This window comes from Uloborus diversus, chromosome 3 (genome assembly GCF_026930045.1).
Source record: "Uloborus diversus isolate 005 chromosome 3, Udiv.v.3.1, whole genome shotgun sequence".
Lineage (NCBI taxonomy): Eukaryota > Metazoa > Arthropoda > Arachnida > Araneae > Uloboridae > Uloborus > Uloborus diversus.
In genome coordinates, this window is record NC_072733.1 from 35,081,003 (window position 1) to 35,095,959 (window position 14,957).

At 34.0% G+C, this 14,957-nt stretch overlaps 1 protein-coding gene across 1 annotated transcript in view; it reads right to left on the reverse strand.

The window, feature by feature from the left end:
• Positions 1 to 13,410, reverse strand: part of LOC129218058 (uncharacterized) — a 61,460-nt gene extending 48,050 nt beyond the window's left edge. Inside the window, exon 1 of the mRNA XM_054852241.1 lies at positions 13,292 to 13,410. The gene's annotated coding sequence lies outside the window, so the exon portion shown is untranslated. The remainder of the gene's footprint in view (positions 1 to 13,291) is intronic.
• Positions 13,411 to 14,957: the final 1,547 nt, after the last annotated feature.

Consider the following 14,957-nt stretch of genomic DNA (forward strand, 5'->3'; position numbering starts at 1 on the left):
GATAATATTAGTGGGAATTGAATTTCGGTGCCATCCTCCCCCCGGCAAATGTTTGAAATTGATACACCAAAAACGCAATTCTAGGCTTGTCTTTAATCGTGTTAAGAAAAGAGGGGGTAATCAGGGGATCTCTCCTAAAAAAATTTCAAAATTGCAGTACTACAACCGCAGTTTTAGATGACTCTAAATGACAAAGAGGGTGCTATTCTGGCGCTACGGTAGGGGCGCTCTCCTCAGGACCGGATTTAAGCTTTTGAACCACTCCGTGCAAAAGGGAAAAATTGCGCCCCTTTTGAACTGCATGTATAAAGAGCTCCCCCCCCCCCTCCCCCCCAACAAATGAAAAAAACACATGATCTTTTTTACATTATTTTGGCAAACACAATAAAATGTCAAAGTAACTTGGCAATTAATGTAAATTGTGAATAACAATTTTCAAATCGGTTGACAGATTTGATTCTGGTGATTTCAAATTCTCCATTCATAAGACAGCGATCTGAGAGAGAGAGAGAGTAGATCTAACGTCTGTGGCTTAAGTGGGAGTAAAAAAAGCCAAACCCAGCGGCACGCCAGTCTATGAGGGCCGAGGCCTACTGTGCCCAACTCAGTTTTCCTGACCAGGGGCTCTGGGTTGCAAGGCATACAACCCGGTTAGGTGGTCAGCCTAACGCGGAACCCCCCAGTGTTTGGTTTCCAAGTGCACTTGGTACTCATTTTATCGACCCACTGAAGGGCATGAACGGCTGAGTTCATCCATGCTCCACCCGGGAATAGAAATCCGGGGCTGTAGCGTGGGGGCGCGAAGCGCTATGAGCTCACAAATCAGGGGACTTGTGTTATCTATGTGGAATCTAGAATTAGTAGAAATTATGCTTATGTGTTACATGCATATTACTAATCCTTTTTCTATGTGCAAATAAATAAATAAAACAGTTTGAATTTTGAGATTTTGAAATCAGATTATGTTTTTCTGCAAATCACGAATTGCGATAGGACTCTACTCCTTGGGTTCTACTAATGGCTCTTATCGCAACAAAAATTAGAATTTAAGACTTTAAAATTCAAATGAATGCCAGGGGCTGGTTGTTATAGTGCTGAATGTTGTGCTGCTGAATACTTTTTTCGCGAAAAAAAATATTGTGTACAATCGACGGTCGTTTCTAAATACAGGGTTCATACCCTTTAGGCAGAAAAAAATTCAAGCACTTTTCCAAGTACTTTTCAAGGTAAAAAATTTTGTTTTCAAGGCAATATCATAAATTTGTACTAAAAATATTGTATGCAGATTTCATTTACTACAAACACATAGAAATAAGGCCATAATACAAAAAAGTATACACTGTAAAAAATCTCGGAAAACTCTCTGAATATACAAAAAAGTTTTCCGTAATACATAGATGTGTACGCCCTCCGCAGTTTTCTGCTATAATCAGAAACGTTTCCCGTTTAGCAAGAAAGTAAGAGTCGACGCATGCGCAGATTACACGGCAATTTTATAGTTCAGCAGCAAATCTAAACTGAAACTTTCGAAAGCACGCAATGAAAACAAGTGCTGACTCATGTATGCCAAGTAACACTCATCAAGGGGATTAGTAGAAGTTTTGTTCCTCGCATGAATTCACTGAAGATAATTTTAAAGTCTTATATTTTCTTGCTTATGTATCGTCATGAGATTGAATTTGAAGCTATGTCACTTATTTTTAAGTACGAAGTGCAAATTCTCGACGCATGCTCGCGGAAGGAATACAAACTGAAATTAAAAACCAAATAACTGCCTAGAGGACGCCATGTAAATTCATTGCGTCGCATAACTTGTGTATGTAATTTACTTTTTTCTTGGATACTTTTCTTCTTTCTACCAAATGGGTAATTTTTGTTGGCAGAATTTTATTCTGTCATAAAAATCACCTTTTTGGTGACCAAAGCCTGCAAAAGACCACCACCGACGAATAGGTAAGTCGCTTTGCAACTCTATTACTTTAAAGAGATTTAGTTCATATAAAAAAATTTAAATAAGTGTTATTGTGTACTTTGTTTTTATGTGTCAATCTCAGTTAATATTTGGCTGAACATTTATGTATCAAGCATTATGAATTAAATGTTATAATATGCAAATTGTCAGGTTTGATAGTTCGTCTTTAAGGTTGCATGTTTTCATTCTCTTGTAAACAGTGTAGATAGATTGTATGAAGTTAAAAAAAAAAAAAACTATCTCTTGTAATTAGGAACATAGTGCTTCAGTATTATCTAAATGACGATATCTCTTTAAATATTTGCATTAGCGAAACGCTTTAAATTAGTTAAATGTGTATTAATTTATTTAACAAATAAATACATGTATGTATTTAAAAGTGTCTTCATTTTTTTCGTTTTACGAGCCTCAATTTTACCAAAAGCAAAAAAAAAAAAAAAGACTTAATAAAATAATTTTGTATTTTTACACCATATTAAAGTATTTGACTTATAATTCATATGATACTTTGATTTATAATGTATATGATACTTTGATTTATAATGTATATGATGTTGCTTTTTCGAGGGGGGGGGGGGGTGCTTCATAGCATTTTATGGGTGCACCATCACTCTTATGGTGGGGGGGGGGGGGGTATTCTCGTATATATGAAATGGAATAATCATGTAATAGAGTTCAATGTTTTAATAAATAAAATATATAATGCATTTTGCGCACACTGTAAAAATAAAATCAGTAACCTATTTTGAATAAGTATTTATATTTGTGATGAGCTGGAAAGGGCAAGAACAGAAGAATCAACCCGAATGGTTCCAGCAGGGGGACTTGGTGTCATATTAAAATTCATCAATTTCTCTGTTGGTACTTTTCGGTACACTTTGTTCGTCAGAGAAATTGATTTGAGGTGAACGAATTCCGGAACGCGAAGGGTAGGTAAGTCCTGTCAAATTTTATCCGAAGATAAAAGCTATCAAGTTTGATACAAGATATGTTTTTAAGTTCTGCATTAAAAATACAATATGTTGATAGTTTTGTCTTGAAAATATTGAGAGAAAAACTGAAGTTCAAGATTGTTTAACAAACAATCCCCACTTTTCAGAAGGTACCCCCCACTCCAATTCCCCGACGATTTTGTGATTAGGAGTGAAACTAGTAGATTATTTCATAATTTTTCAAAAATTTATAACTGTGCATATGTTATGCTGTTAACCATGCTATTTGTCATTAGAAATTCCAAAAAAAAAAAGAAATCCACGAATGATTCTAAAATTGCTTGTATTATTGCTCTTAGATATGAAAGAATTGAAACTGATATGGTATGCAATACTATAATAAAGAATTATATTTTAGAAAAAATCACGGAAAAAGGATTCCGAAATTCTCGGAAACGTTTTTGAAAATTGTTTTAAGAATTCCGAAATACTCGGAAACGTTTTCGAAACTTTCATGAACCACAGCTGCACAGAATACTCAGAAACATTTCTGGAAATTACGGAAAGAGGATTCCGAAATACTCAGACACGTTTCTGGAAAATACAGAAAGAGGATTCCGAAATACTCAGACACGTTTCCGGACATTACAGAAAGAGAATTCCGAAATACTCAGAAACGTTTTCGAAAATTTCATGAACCGCAGCTGCACGATATACTCAGAAACGTTTCCGAATTTTTTTTACAGTGTAGGAAAGCAAAATTGCTTTTTCTACAACGAGAGACGCTTTGATGAAAGATCTACTGCGTTGAAAGTTTTTCTGAAAATGTTTGAAAAGTTTGGTCATAAAGAGAAGCAGATACCCAGAGGTTTAATTTTGAGGTTTTTCAAAGGTTGCAGCAGTCAGAGGTTTGTATATTTTCTAGAATCAGCAAATTAATACTTAAAAAAAAACCTTTCATAAGTGCTTTTAACTTTTATGGGAAGAAACTAAAATACCCAAGTTCAATGGCATTGCCAGAGAGGAGTTTTTGAAGTCACTCCCCCCCCCCCCCCCCCCCGGGTTTCAACATTTATTTCCAATATCTATACAGTGGTTTATTACAATATAAGGGCGGTTAGGACAAAAACACTACCCAGAAAGTTATTTCAGTTTTCACTATTAAGTTCTAAAAATATTAGGTTTGCAAATCATTTATAAGTATGCAAATCAATTATTCGTATGTATTTATTAGCTGCTCAGCCAATAAGGCATTTCAACTGTCCTCGAGTAAATTTAAAAATTAGGAAGTAAGATAAGTTTATGAAAGTCCACAGTCCAGTACACCTCAAAATATACAAAAGCAGCTTAAGCAGTGATAAATACTCTGAATGCAAACTTGAGCCTATTCAGCTTTCATTGATTAACTTGTAATAGACAATAAATGTGCAAGTTCAGATTTATAGAGCCATATTTCGAAATTGAAAAGATTCACAAGAAGTTGACATACATTATGACAAAAGTAGTTTTATTTTGGGAAAAAATGGGTTATTGTTGAAATTAGAATTTAAATTTAGAAAGGCAATAATATTCAGGTGATTTGTGAGTTCATAAAAAATTACCTGAAAGTTTCAAAGAGCAAAATGGGGCGAGGGGGGGGGGGGGAAATAATTTTTAAAACTAAGACCCCTATTACTTGAATATACATATGTACAACAACTACTTTTGCTATGCATACAATTCATAAAATAGTTTATTAAGTCAAAATATTTTGCATAGAAATACCATGCCCAGTGCCTGTTGATAACCAGCAACAGGCACTGGGCCTAGCTAGGCTTGTACTGGTCAATTTATTAGATCCAAATGAGGATGAATGACCCTCCTTAAGCTATCTACCCCTTTGCTGATTAAAGTCTCTTTCGGTAAGCTCCAAGTACCCACAACCTTAATAAAGTAGTAATTTTGAACATTTGAGGAAAAGGGGGAAATTGGAGATATAGGAAGGTAAAAGCATAAAAACGAACACTACTGGATTTCAAGTGAATAATCATAACACAACCACCCCTGTTATACACCTTATTTATTTTAGCAGACATAAAAAAATGATGTACTTATAAATAAAATTATATAAATCAACTTTATATTTAAAATACAAACTTTAAGTTAATTTGTTAGGTGCTCAACTGCTGAAATTTAAATTTTTTTAAAAAAAATCTGCTATGACCAAAAATTAGGTAAAGATAATCATTCAAAATTGCAAAAATAAATTAGCAAATAATTAAACAAGACCAAGTAATAAATTCTTTAACTCTTTAGTTATTAAAATAAAAAATAAAATAAGCTAATCTGATGTAGCAGTGTCAAAATAACTACTAACTATAAAAAATATAAAAATATTTACAAAATGCAAAAGGATTGAAATCTCAAACAAGGGAAGCAAATTTTCGCGAATTAAGTTTAATGTTGTCATGTTTCCCATAAAATAAACTTATATTTTACTGAAATTAAACATAAAATATGCTAATCGACGGTAGCAAATATGAAAATAACATCCGATTAGTGAATATATTTAAATATTTGCAAGATGCAAAAAGATTGAAATTTCAAACACGAGAAGCAATTTTTCGCAAAGTCTGAGTTCGTTCGACGTGGCATGTTTCCCATGAAATAAATTTATTTGTTTTTTATTAAAATTAAACAAAAAATATACTAATCTAAGGTAGCATATGCGAAACTAACATTTGATTAGCCAAAATATTTAAATATTTGCAGGATGCAAAAAGATTGAAATTTCAAACACAAGAGCAATTTTCCGCGAAACCCGAGTAAGGTCAATGTTGTCATGGTTTCCAAATTAATTTCTTTGTTAATTAATGAAATTAAACAAAAAATAAACTAATCTAAGGTACCATATGTCAAAATATCTTTCGGTTGTAAAAAACATCAAAATATTTACAAGATGCAAAAGGATTGAAATCCCAAACACGGAAGTAATTTTTCGCGATGTTGCATACTGAACACATGTTCAGAAAATTACATTGGTGAAATACTTTTTTAAAACTTCTAAGCACAATTCGTTGATTTTTGAGAGAATTTAAGCACTAAGAAACTTTTTCAAGGTTTTAAAACTTTTTCAAGGTTTTCAAGCACTTGAAAATGAACTTTTTTTTTTCAAGCACTTTTCAAGGTTTTTCAAGGGCGTACGAACCCTGAAATAATTCGATTCCGAGGCACGTGGACGCCTGCATTATAATAGAAAAATAAAATCAAGGGACGGGACGTCGTTCAACGGTCAAGTGAAAACAATAAGCAATTCGTGATTGCTCAAAAAAAAAGCAATGTGAACATTGCGTCATGGGTAAATTTTGCGCCTAAATAGGGGGTCTAGGGGGTACAGATGTGATATACCCCCCCCCCCCCCATTTGGCGACATCCGATTTTTTGCACAAAATTGAAATATTTTTCTCGCCAATGAGGCGATAAATTTTTAAGCATGGCATCCCTGGTGAAACTAACCTGTGGTTGGCAACGCGAAGGCAAACTTGTTCGAACTTGTTTACTTGGGTTCTTGGTTTTACGCAGGAGAGATACGTGTTGTTTTGTGCAATATACCTTACAGGAATGCTTATTTTGTGTTAGTTTAGATTCAGTAGTTCTGTTTTGAAGTAAAAACATTAGAAAATGCCAGTTTCTTCAAACTTGAAGGTTAATTAAAAGTTAACTCCAACGTGGTGTGTATCTGTAACACGCCATTATCAGATGATGTTTTGTTTTGGACTGAGTGTGAGGATTTATACCATAAAAAGGTAAGTTCTTTATTTTAGAATTCACATAAAAATTCTCACTTCGGAAATTCTTTGTTTTTTACAAATCCTTGAGGGGTTCTTGTAGCTTTTAACTTTATTTTTACTGTATGTTAATTAATTTTAGAAAAATAGTTCGGTTATTTTGTTCTAAAAGTTAATTCTTATCGATGCCACGAATTATTTAGACATTAACGTGCCTCCTTTAGGTACTGAATTTTATGTTAACAATTGAAAGTTCTTTCGGTTGTACTCTTAAAAATGCTGAATTTTATTAATAAATCTGCACAATAATGGTGCATATTTCACACTTAAAACTGTGTCATTATTGTACACTGAACGGAAGGAGCCACCCTTGGGTGTACATACACATGAATATGCATAATATACATAAATATACATAATTGTGACCATACTCCGACTGTAATGTATATTAACAGTCGGAGGGATAACGGACCGAGCGAAGCGAGGTCCTGGCGAGCCCGAGGTCTCATAGTACTTTCGTAATGAGACCGAGGCAGGGCCGGCGAGCGGAGGTCTCATTACGAAAGTACTATGAGACCGAGGGCTCGTATCCCGGAGAAATGATGAAAAAACAATTAATGCATTAATTTCGACTTGTAATTAATACAATAATTTATTTCATTGTATTTTAATATGTTTACAAAAAACCCCGGCCCTGTACATTTTTGAAGCATATATTCGTGATGTTTTTTGTTGTGCTTTTATGTTGTTTTTATATATATTGTGTTCTGAAGTGCTTTGATCATGTTTTTAATCTGATTTTTTCCTGTTGGCGCAAAAAAAGCATCGCTAAGAACGATGTATGACATATGTCGTCATACATCGTTTTCTTGGCGACGCTTTCTTGGCGCCAACAGGAAAAAGTCGCCAAGGGTGGGGTATATCACATCAGTTCCGGTCTAGGGGTTACACCCTGGAAAGTTTTCTGAATAGTAGCTCTGAAAACGCTATTTTAGACAATCTTTGATGATTTGATGATGGAAGAGAAGAAATGTTAAGGGGACCTTAGTTTGGAATTTATCGAACTTGAGGCTCAAAACAAAATTTTAAACGATTCAAAATTTTAATTCTGTACACAAAATTTGAAAAAGAGAAGGGAAGAAGAGGTTGTCAAAGCGTCTAGAGAGGAAAATTTTCCAAAAAAAAAAAATGCAGTTGTTAGCAATCTTTGTTTTTTTTTATTTATTTCTAATGGGACTGTGTTAGAGGCTTTGACTTTTGTAGACCTAATGCGATCTCCCGATGTAGCATCCGTATCAGATGGAGGTACCTGGGCTCTTACAATGCGAAACTGAGCTGGGAATTTAATTTTCCCGAGAGTACTTCAAGCCAAACGAATAATCGAAGGATCTTTCACATGCCGCAAAATCATGCGACCCGGACGCTGTCTATTTTATTCATCATGAAAATCCATCGATTAAAGCAAGGTTTGAACCTTTGTCTTCAGGCGTAAGATGCCAACGCCTAACCATTACACCACTCGGTTGGCAGGCAACATATGTTAAAGTAAGGGAACGGAATGGGATCATCCCCCATACATTTTTCATCCAAAATACGTAATTGTAAGAGAAGGAATGGGATTGGAGAAATCTTCATTAGTAAATTGTCAGAAGTTTTAATTTCCAAAATCGCAGTTTTAGACGATCTTCGGGATGTTAGGATGAGGAGAATTTAGTGCCTCTCCCCTCGGAATTTTTCGAAATTGAAATCGTTTAAACAAAAGTCGACCTTTAAAGGTGGAAAGGGAAGGTTGTAAAAACTTCCGCGAAAACTTTTCAAAATTGAAATTATAATTACGCAAATTGTAAGCAATCTTTGATGACGTTAGGGTAAGGGGTAAGATTTGCGGAGACTTCCTCGGAAATTTTTCAAAATTAAAGTTTCGAAAACAACTTTAGACAATCTTTGATGATGTTATAGGGATCAGGTTTTAGGGTTCTAGGGTTTCGCCTAACCCTGGGAACTCTTTCAGAATACAGTCCTAAAACCGGAAATATTAAAACTTTTAATTTTCACCCTTACCTTACATTTTAACATGTTTGAATTCAAACGCTTACAGCCCCAGAAGTATATTTTATTGATTTGGACGGAGGTGTTTTTATTTATTTATTATTTTATTTTATTTTTGACTTTTGTGTGATAACTATGGTCATTTTTCTACTATGTTTCATTTTAAATATCGTGTCTCAATAATCTCCTGCAGAGTTCTTGTTTTAACCTTCGTTTTTTCCCTTCAACCATTTAACAACTTCTAGTGCGACTTTTCATATCAATTGTTTAAATCTCACTTCTCTCTATCTCTCTCTACTTTGATTTATCTGTTTGAACCATATTTTAACGGCATATACATTTTTCAGCATTCAGCTTTGAGATTTTCATGGTAAGAAAAAAATGAAAGAAAGAAAAACAGAAACAGAAAAACATCAGCACCCCAGACGCTATCTTCTTTATTTATAAATTTATACATTTTTTAGTCTAAAGCGTGCCATGAGTTTCCAAATTGCACTGAATACTGTAAGAGCATTTTTTTCGCGAGGCTTTAATTTTCGCAACCCCGTCATAATAAAAATTTTTAAACCTTGTAAAAAATCTTTTTACGTCGGATTTTTCAATTTTCGCTTCTGTTTGCAAAAAAAAAACCGCGAAATTTTGTTTTCCGATGGGAAATCACTGTAATCTTCCAAAAATTTCATAATTCGAGACATTTTGCCTGATGATTCTGAAAATTTGGAGACAATCTTTACTAATAATAAAGCTGAAAGTCTCTCTGTCTGGATATCCGGAGGATGTCTGGATGTCTGGATCTCTGTGACGTGCAAAGCGCCTAGACCATTCGGCCGATTTTCATGAAATTTGGCACAAAGTTAGTTTGTAGCATGGAGGTGTGCACCTCAAAGCGATTTTTCGAAAATTCGATGTGGTCTTTTTCTATTCCAATTTTACGAACAAAAATATCATAAGATAGACGAGTAAATTTCGAAATTATCATAACGTGGAACCGTAACATGGACACAAGCCAATTGGCGAGATACTAAATTATAACGTGGAACCGTAACATGGGTGCAAGCTAAGTGGCGAGAAAATTCACCATACATTATTTGTAAATATACAGGCGAACCAAAAGACCTTTTAATTTTTCTATTACAGGCAAAGTCGTGCGGGTACCACTAGTTGAAATAATAAAATGCCTAAATGTAATTATTTACTAAAGATGTAAGCCAAAGAAACCATAAAACTATGTTTCTAGATCTTTAAATTAGGAAAATTTCCTGCGCAGAGCGCCAACCTCTAAGCTCCTGCCTGGTGTCACCAAAGTTTAAAATGCATTTTTAGGACTCATTTTGGAATTTTTTCTGGACAGAGCATATTCTTTATTTTTCTTCGTAATTCAGGGGTCTGTCCAGGATTTTTCACAGGGTCCGTTTTTTTGTGAAAAATAAAATAATTTTGTGAAAAATCAATTATTTTTGTGAAAAATCAAATTTTTTAAAAAAAAAATTTTTATCTTGTAAAAACGCAAATTTAGATTCTTGAGATGGTGGAAATTGCATCATTGACACTTAAAGTTGAGTGTTTTCTCTCTTTTCTGTTGAGAATATCATTCTTGAGTGTTTTTCTAGTATTTGAAGAGCCCTCTCTTCAAATACTAGAGGGCACTAGACTATGGGGGAGGCATCGCTCCCTGGGAGATGGGCAACCCTCAAGTATCAATATTTATCTACCATTCTACATCATGTTAAATTATACTAGAAATGTTTTTTGTATAGTATTTAAAATAACTGTAAGAAAAAAAATTAGGCAGGGGTTCAACATTTAACTTTTTAACCCAAGATACTGCTTAAGAGCACAGAGTTTCGTTCAAACCTTATAAACTCCGTGATTTTCACAAAAATAAAAAAAATATTTTATTTGTTTACCTCTTAACTAAGCGTACTAAACATCGAAAATTCGAAAAATCAGATTTCCCGCAGCGGATGCAAAAAGATTGCAATCCTCAAAGTGAAGGAATCAAAAGTATAAAAATGGCTTGTAAAATAAATATTTTTGATAAAATTACTTTTGAATTGCATTTTAGAGTCCTATGATAAACATATCATTAATATCTGGACACAGTTGAAGCAAAAATAAACAAATAAATAAAATAAAAAATAAACCATCGATTCAGCATTTAAATTATTGACTCATAAAAAAATGGAATTCCCCTTTAAAAACTTGAAATAAGCTTTGTTACAAAAATAAAGAGACTTTTCATTTATTTGCATCCTAATAAAGCGAAGTTAGCTTGAAAAAAAAATAAAATATGATTCCTCTAATTTAACTTTAAATATGCTGTATTATTTTAATTTGAGATTTGCTCTTTCAATAAACAATTTGTGAAAGATCCGTTTTAGTTTACCAGAATTTTGTGAAGGGTCCGTTTTGGTTGATCGGATTTTTGTGAAAGGTCCGTTTTGGTTGATTGGATTTTTGTGAAGGGTCCGTTAACGGACCCAAATTTGCTTTGGCCAGACCCCTGTAATTAAATTCTTATTTTTCCTTTAAATACTTTTGACTGTTTCTCAACCAAAGGGTGACAAATTGAGGAATCGCCCCGGGCAGCAGAAAGTGTAGCTACACCACTGATCACCATAGAATACACTATGATTTTTCATTTATCTTATAAATTATAATTAAAAAAATAACATATATAAATGTTTTCGTTTCAAAATAGCCAAAAAATCACTTTTATTTATTTATTTATTTTTCATTTTATTAAAGAATGGCATTCACAACAACAAAATACAGACCGACAAAATTAAAAAAATGCCTCAGTGAAAAGCTGAAATTAGCTAAGGAATGCATTCAACCACTTTTCGATGGGGAGTCGATTCCCTGGGCCCCCGGGAAACATCGTTATCAGACTTTGAAGAAAGGAGGAGCTCGCAAGTGAGTCCTGAGGCAAGTGGCTCGCGTTGGGAAAAAGCTTAAGTGATTTATGGTAGAGTTAATTAGGAAAAATGGGAGAGACTGGTATTTTTCAGATTTCTTACTTTAGCGACACCTGCATGAGAAGATTGGAACTAAATGCCCGAAAATTAGACAAGTTTTTAAAACATCCACACTTTAAAATATAAAAATTGATGAAAATGAAATTTAAAAATAATCATTAAGACCCTCAAAGTCTTATGAACCATCGATAACTGCTTTTTTTCTAATATTATTACAGGATTTGTAGTAGGACGTAAAGTTGTTCAGTTTTTAGTGCGTGTATGGTTACTATTCTGAAACCGTCGCCAAGCGAGATTTTCATTTAAACTTAATTTAAATTGAAAAAACGCAAAATTTTTCCACTATATTATCTCAATCCATTCTAGACTGAAAATCACGTCGTATGCAACAAAGATCGGGAGGATATTTGCTGTTGATTTTGATTACGGGAGTATATTGATTTTCCCTTGGCGCCAATCTCTTGGGACAACAGCCTAAGCATCTTATCTACTTTGATCTTGTGAATGACCAAATATGGCGACTATGTTTCTAGCTGATATGCTGAAAGCATCCATCGACTTTCCAGTCAAAAAATTATCTCTAAACGATAACTGCCAAGTTGTATTCCCCCCCTTTTTTTAATTTTATTTATTTATTCTTTTTGTTCTTTTGTAAAATTGTCTGCAGGCCAATGAAAAATCTGCGACGACGCACGCACGGCTTACGTTTCGAAGTTTCTGCTGCCGGAATGGTTTCCAAATTAATTTCATTAATTAACAAAGGAATTAAACAAAAAGTAAACTAATTTAAGGTACGTCAAAATATCTTTCTGTCGTACAATACATCAAAATATTAACAAGATACAAAAGGATTGAAATCCCAAACACGGATCATTCCGTGTCAAATTGCCTAAATTAAATAGTCGGCCGTGTCGCCATATCTCCGGTTTAGCACAATCCGATGACTATTGAGAGAACTTAAGCATTAAGAATCTTTTTCAAGCACTTGAAAATGAACTGTTTTTTTTTTTTTTCAAGCACTTTTCAGAGTTTTTCAAGGGCATACGAACCCTACATATCCAAAATTACCAAAAAACTGGAGAAAAACATTTTTTTCTAACAGACTTTTCAGCGTGAAACGTAAGCATAAAACGCTGGAAAAACAATAAGCCATTTCGTTTTTCGGTAAAAACAGGAACCACATTTCTCAAGATCAGGGTGGAAGAAAAAGCTCTATTTAAATAGAATGGGTGTCAGAAAAAAAATTATTTTCTTGCTCTACTATTTTTAAAATTCACAATATGTACCCGGGTATTGAGAGTAAGGGAAGTATTTGGTCATAGACGCTAGGGTTAAAACCAAGGGTCCACGCTGCTCCCCCTAATAAAGAAATAAAAGTTACTTTCAGGACATGTACTTTTTCTTAAACACCTAAATCAGAACACAAGCTACAACTAACTGCTTTGTGGAATTAATAAGAATAAGGTCCCGTTTTGCGAACAAAAATGTCAGGTTATTTATAGTTTTCTTAAACAAGGGTTGAACCAGTAACAGCATAAAACATAACGAATCAGAAACTTTGCAATAAAAGAAATAGGTGTCTTCAATTCTTACTTTCGGAAGTAGTTTTACTCAAACATATTTTGTCCTGAACTGGAAAGATTGAGAAATCTCTGTTGTAAGTCGTCTTTGACACAAGGATGTAACATGGAGGAAATGAACAAACAACAACATTACATACCTATTCTCCCCTTAATCAGCCGTCGGCAGGCATACCTGATTGGAGACAGGAAACCGTGAGTGGTTGCTTTTCTGAACGCCGAGTTCTACTACAGCCAATCAGAGACTACGTATTTTACCCACGCTTTGACAGACAAATAGTAGCATAAAATAACTGATGATTGGAGGCAAAGCCAAAATAGTTGCAGCAGAGGTATGCTGCGTTCGGAAAACGCTACCGGTAGAGTTGCCGTCGAGTTGCGAGATTGGTTTCTCAAGTTATCTGCGGCAGAAAGGGGCCCCAGAGATCCCCATGAGGGACATTATTAACACCTTATGCTGCAGGCGGAAACCAACCCAAAAATGCATATGAAAAAGCTTTTTTTAAAAAAAAAATAAAGCTTTTAGATATATATACTAGCTGACCCAGCCACGCGTTGCTGTGGCAAAGAAGTTGGATTAAAATAAACTTTTACTCATTATTTTGATAGAATCAAATAAATATTTTTAATAGAGCTAAAAATAGTATAGCCGATTTTATTGAGATTGATAATGGGCGTGATTTAATGTAAAAACGATTCATAAATGTTCCTGGAAAATTATGGGCAGCTGATGTGGCCAATTTCTGCCAGTAACATGTCATGCCAAAACCCGGAAAGTTTTCCGATAAAAGTTCATAACCCTCCTGAAATTATCTCGGAAGTCTCTTGAAAAATTCGAAGATCTATCCGTTTGAAGCTAGTCGTGTTTCTGGAACTTTAGTGTAAACTTGGGAAGGGATTAAAAAAAAAGCGTAGCACCTTTCTGATTTATTAAGGAACTTCTATAAGCAGTAATGCAAACATAGCCAAAGCTTAGCCAGAACTGCAAGCAATTATCGAAAATTTTTACTCAGTAACGTTTCGGATTTTTTTCTTTTTTTTTACAGTGCAGGCTGAAGAAAGTACTTATTGAATTCAGTAAGTACTAACTAAATTTTCCATGGAAAAAGCACTATACTTACGCTTAGTAAATTTTGTAAGTATGACTTCGGCCAAAAAAAAGCAAAAATAACTTGAAAGTGATAGTAAATATCGAAACTGATTGTAAAATAACCGAATGTAGAAAATAAGCGTAAACCACCATACACTTTAAGATTCTACACTACATTTTATTCACCTCAGCTTCCTCTATAGTTTGTAATCAATAACTTCTTTACAAAATACACTAACTAAATTAAAAACATAAAAAAATTAAATTTTTTCAATGAAGTAGATAACATTGACTTCGAACTATTGTTTCTATTATTTGAAAACTGAAAACTGTCTAAGCACTAAGTTGTGCACAATGTTCTTGCTTAAATAGTCTTTTGCTAATACGAAAAGTATGATAACTTTCCACTTGTGAGTAGGCGATATATGGTTGCCCATTATAGAAATATTTATGTTTCAAGTCCAAACCGGAAGAAGACATTGTTTGTTCTTGAGATGTATTTATTGCGAAAGCTAAACGAATCAAAAATTGAAGTCTTTCAAATGTGTTTGAAAATTATGACGCTATTAATGGATTATGTGGCAACACA